This window comes from Sinocyclocheilus rhinocerous, unplaced genomic scaffold (genome assembly GCF_001515625.1).
Source record: "Sinocyclocheilus rhinocerous isolate Xijiao unplaced genomic scaffold, SAMN03320098_v1.1 scaffold1004, whole genome shotgun sequence".
In the NCBI taxonomy this organism is placed as follows: Eukaryota; Metazoa; Chordata; class Actinopteri; order Cypriniformes; family Cyprinidae; genus Sinocyclocheilus; species Sinocyclocheilus rhinocerous.
In genome coordinates this window covers 440,613-445,879 of record NW_015627248.1, presented here as the reverse complement: position 1 = coordinate 445,879, position 5,267 = coordinate 440,613, and the positions used below count along the sequence as shown (strand labels likewise).

Genomic DNA, 5,267 nt, shown 5'->3' with positions numbered 1-5,267 from the left:
TTTCAATACTTTGCATTTTAAAATCAACTTCTAAATGTCTGTTCAGTAGTCCCTATAACAGATGACACAATTTTGTGGTGCTTATAATTATAGTGATAAAAAGCAGTTGCAAATGTTGTAATAAAATAATTATCACCACTACTCATTTGGACCAATTAAAAGTGCAACTCTTTGTTTTACTGCCAAATTAAATGTAATATCTAACTATTATTAATATTTAACATACATTGGAAAGGTTTCCGTGACCTCTCAAACGAGATCTCGGCAAAAAGTCTCACGATTTATTTCCACAACATGATGCATGATGGGATACACTAAGCCTAAGATAGTGTGGATTTAGTGTGCGTTAAGGGCACTGCGCTTTGGCGTTTTTAAGACCTGGGACAGTCTTTCTCAGTGACTTCCTGTCGCGCGCACACGCTCTCAAGTGGCCAAGACCGCAAGTGTGGGTATTTGGACAAGGGGTTTGTTTTTGGAAGAAGACGCGCTGTGAGGAATCAACCTTGTATTTACCTCAGAAGAAGAACGTGATGCGATGCACAGCTTGATCCAGTGGAGGAGATTATTCAGATAAGTCATTTATTCTTACTTATATTAGTGTTATTGTGACATAAACTTTTTACTTTTTACTTTTAACGCATTTTACTAGTTGGACTTTTCCCAAATTATAATACCCGACTAAAATATGTGAAATCGAGTGCATCAGTTTGAAATATGATATTTTCATTGCATCTAAATACGACTCGTCTGCATTTTAGCTCGCATTCTTTGGTGATTTATTAAAGGGCATACTGACGCGCAAAACATGATTTTAAATTGCATTTTACTTCATATGTTTTTCTTAACACTGCATTTGTAACTTAAGTAAGTAACGTGATTTTATTGACATTAGTAACTGTAATCAAATGACATAAAATTAAAATGTAATGCAGTACATTACTGCGTTATCAGGAAAAGTAATTAGAATACAGTAATGCATTACTGTGCAGCGTTATACCCAACTCTGATTGTGGCATGGAAAAATTATGCACTTTACTGTCTGATTACTGTTATCACTATTTTCTTTTTTAAGTTTTGTTGTTTTGCCATTATTGTTAGTTATTTATTGTGTTGCAATGTTAAGAGTTCAACTTTCTACATTTATTGACAAGATTCTAAGATTCTAATTCTCCACTGATCAAGACTGTTATTTAATTCATAAGGATATGTTTATGGGCAAAGCAGCAGACAGTTGGTCTTCTTGGTCATCTAAAAAATAATACTGTCATCATCAATATTCATATCTTTCGCCATCACCTCCCTTTACTCTAATTACGTCTTTTTAATTGTGTGGAGGCGGGAGTATTTTCCCTGCAGCCTCCAGTGGCCCTCAGTAGGTGGGCGTACGGCAGGAGACATAGATGCAGACCGTTGAACTTGAAGGAGACAAACAAGTCTCTGTGCGTGCTAAAGCAGGGAGACCTCGCTGCGAGAACCAGTGTGAAGGCAGAGTACATTCTAAGTTCAGAGTATAACACACCAAGTGCTCTGCTGCCCATCATTATAAGTCTGTACTTTTCAGTTTCACTTATAATAATTTGAGGAGGCTGGATAGAAACATAGCATGCTCAATCCGCCATAGGGAAACAGTCACTAACTAAAGTTTTCACTACCAAGCTCTCTGACTTTAGATGTCTCAAGGTTACCTATGTATACACAAGACTTCATCAGACACTAAGGCATCTTCTTGGGATCATGCGTGTTTTGTAAAGTCAAATGCAGCCACATAGTCAGTTGGTAGTGATTAAAACAATATATACAGTGGTCATGCCCCTTACCATAGCCACCTGCGAGCTTCAGTGTAAATATTGCATCAACATCAAATCAATTTGTGCGCGATTTAAACCCGGATGATTGTAACCACTCTAAGTTCGTCTGCCTTGGGCGGGCTTGCGGCAACCACATGTGATGACCCCGGGCTGGACTCCGCTTCGTCCACGGTGAAAGCCGATCTGGTGATCCACAGCGCAAAGTTGATGTATTGTCTCAGCGACCAGCACGGATCAGCTCTAGGCATGACGAAGCGGATATCGTCCTCTTTTGGAAGGCCAAACAAAGTAGTTTCGCTTTCACAACGAAACACAGCGTCTTCACGACATGGCGGCAGCAACAATACTACAGCGAAAATAAAAGTTACGCGTTCTTTCTTTGCGTGACCATTTGAGCGGCATTATGCAAATCTTCCCACATCGTGACATAGACATGTGGGTGCGTGTTAGAACGAGCCGTTTTAGGTAGGCGTGGTTGACTCTTAACTTTTATAAAGAATATCTCTTTGGATTTGAGACTTTAGTCTTTGCAACTTTACAGATCTTCTTTATGAACCAAGAGCTTGTAACACTTCAAAGAGAAAGGAAAAATTGAAATTGCATCATATGACCCCTTTAAGGCACAGTTTAACCGAAGTCCACCGGTTTAAAAACACTTGAGAATACCCCACACTTCAGAACGCATAAGATGGAGGAAACAATCTATCCCAGCATGCAGTGTGTGCAAGAAGGTGAGAGGTGTTCATGCCTTTCACTTCACTGGCCTCCTTTTCTCTCACATTCATCTTTCCTGGCATGATTGACAGGTTGTGAGCTGTCAGTCAGCTCAAATGAGAAGAGCCATCTGTCTAAATCACACGGCTTCCAAAGCGCCGGCAACACATGACGCACAGAGAGGAAGGAGCAGCGACAATGCTTTCCACCAGGAAAGAGCAGTGAGAAAGTGCCCTGTCAATTTGTGCATTAGCATCACATTATGTTCGATACGCCCTTATTGATGTTTCCATCATAGAGGAAGTTGTAAGTTGATGGGCGTGTGCTTTCTGGACCCCGGGCTGCAAACACGACACCGTGCATTGTGTGAGAAACCATGTTTGAGTCACACTTTGTGTGTGATGTAACACATCGAAAAGATGTCACCAAAAAGAGCGCATAAACAGCAACTTTGGCAGAGAATGATATTTTTATATGATTAAGTAGAAGTCTTTTATTTCCTTGAAAAGCCAAAAGTATTTTTAGATGCTTTTCCATATCCTAACTACGTTATCATTTACAATGCTGGTTTTAGTTTCTTGCACTATATGTATTAGGACGTCAATTTAACTGAAACATTTAAAAATTAAAATATTAATAGTAACATTAACCATATAAGTCAGTGTTGTTATTGTTAACAAAAAACTAAAACATTTTGGGTAACTAAACTAGACTAAACTAAACTAAAATATTAGAGATTAGATTTTAAAAAACTGAAATGAATAGGTTCATGTTGAAGTAGTGAAATTACTAAAACTGAAATAAAAATAAAGCTACAGAGAAATAGAAAAAAACTATAAAAATGTAAAATTTGAAACTTAAAATAAAATTAAATATTAAAATATAAAAATTATAAATATTAAAAATATACTAAATACAATATATTAATATTAATAAATATTACAATGGTATACAAATAACACAAAAACAACATCCACATACTACTGGTCAAAAGTTTGGAATAATTTGAAAGAAGTCTCTTATGTTCATCAAGACAGCATTTGTTATCAAAAAACAAAAACAAATGAATGAATAAATGAATCAACGAATACATCAATCAATCAATCAATCAATCAATCAATGTGAAATACTGCCATTTAAAATAACTGTTTTCTGGAGTAATGGCTGCTAAAAGTTCTGTGGCCACGGATTTGCGGGTCTTGTCTTTTTCTCCTACAGATGGCTTGCAGGACCCTGTACGTTATAGTAAAAAAAATAGTTTTAATCGTTTAATCACCACCACATAATTGTCTCCACTGGCAACACGCACGATTTGTGTCGATTGCAAGTGACGTCGCATCGGAGAGTGCAAGTGGCGATTGCAAGTGACTTCGTAAATTAGTTTATTTTGTCTTGTCTTCACCACCTGGCTACTGTTGTAAAATGTTGAGAGATTCAAACAAAAAGAATAAATAAAAAGAACAAAATAAAAAAAAAAGACTGCAAGTGACGTCGCTAGCGGAAGTTCAAGTCTGAGAGTGCAAGTCTGAGAGTCTGCAGCCAGACCCTTTTGAAAAATTCAGCCATCACAGAAATAAATTATATATTAAAATGTATTATAATAGAAAATGGTTATTTTAAATTATAATGATATTTTACAATATAACAGATTTAGTCCCCCCCCCTCCTTTTATTCAAATTGGTGAGCATAAGAGACTTTTTTTCAACATGCATGAAGCAAAAAGCCACCAGATGCTGTGTGTTACAGTGATTTTACCTTGCTTAAGGGGGTTCCACTTACATAACCACCCCTCTTAACCACTGGTGAGTCTTGACACAGGTGATACAGGCAGTCGTCATCCAAGCATACAACTCTCAGACACGCGATCCGCCTCTCGATCGCTCATCACAGCAGCTTCATGGGATTTCGCCCACTCTCCGTTCCACCTGCCACTCTCATTGAAAATAAATCATGACCTAGCGGCTAACTTTTCTGCACAGCTCCCAGTGATATACTTCCCTTCCCTCCCCTCGCCTCCCCTTCCCTCCCCTCCCCTCACCACAGAAACAGGATAAAAGTTCTGGCCATGAAAAAAAATGCCAATACAGATCAAGTTAATCAAATTACAAATTAAAAGCTTCCTTTATGCATCCACTGATATTTATTTTATTTTATTTTTACATACAGAAGGTTTTATTTTTTCCCCCTGGGCTGGTTTTGGGGTGATTTGTGGGTTGTTTAGTGTCTCATACTTGATTTGGCCTGGGGCACAATATGAGTCATGACTATCATGCCCTTAACCATGGTAAAATTACTGTAAAATCACTTTATATTGCAGTATGCATAGCAGTGAAGGTTTTAAGTGAGTCAGTACTTGACATGGGCCGATTACCGGTTTCAAGGTATACCGCGATTTGAAAATGTCACGGTTTCAAAACCACTAATATTTTCCGTTATATTGTTCCTGCGGTATGCGCTGTTTTTAATGTCTCGTCAAAGACTGAAAGTGTAGGAATCCCTCAGGTTGAGTGCAGTGTAGAGAGTAACACGACCCTCCTCCTCCTGTTGGTGCGAGCGAGGGAGCGGTCAGTCACGTGTGTGTAGGATGGTCGAACTTAAAGGTCACATATTTTACAACTTTCTGGAGTTTTATTTTAAGTCTTGATGTCCTTAAGAAAATATATTTGCAGTATAAGTACCAAAAACCATCTCAATATATGTCTACAGCTCCTCTCTCAGGAGCTCTGCAAAGAACAGGTCAATTT

The 5,267-nt window shown here is 38.0% G+C and overlaps 1 long non-coding RNA gene across 1 annotated transcript in view; it reads right to left on the bottom strand.

Moving 5' to 3' along the window:
* The window catches only part of LOC107725903 (uncharacterized), an 11,344-nt gene extending 6,867 nt beyond the window's left edge, over nt 1-4,477 (bottom strand). Inside the window, exon 1 of the long non-coding RNA XR_001638177.1 lies at nt 4,279-4,477. This is a non-coding gene — a long non-coding RNA (uncharacterized LOC107725903). The remainder of the gene's footprint in view (nt 1-4,278) is intronic.
* Between the last annotated feature and the right edge of the window lie 790 nt (nt 4,478-5,267).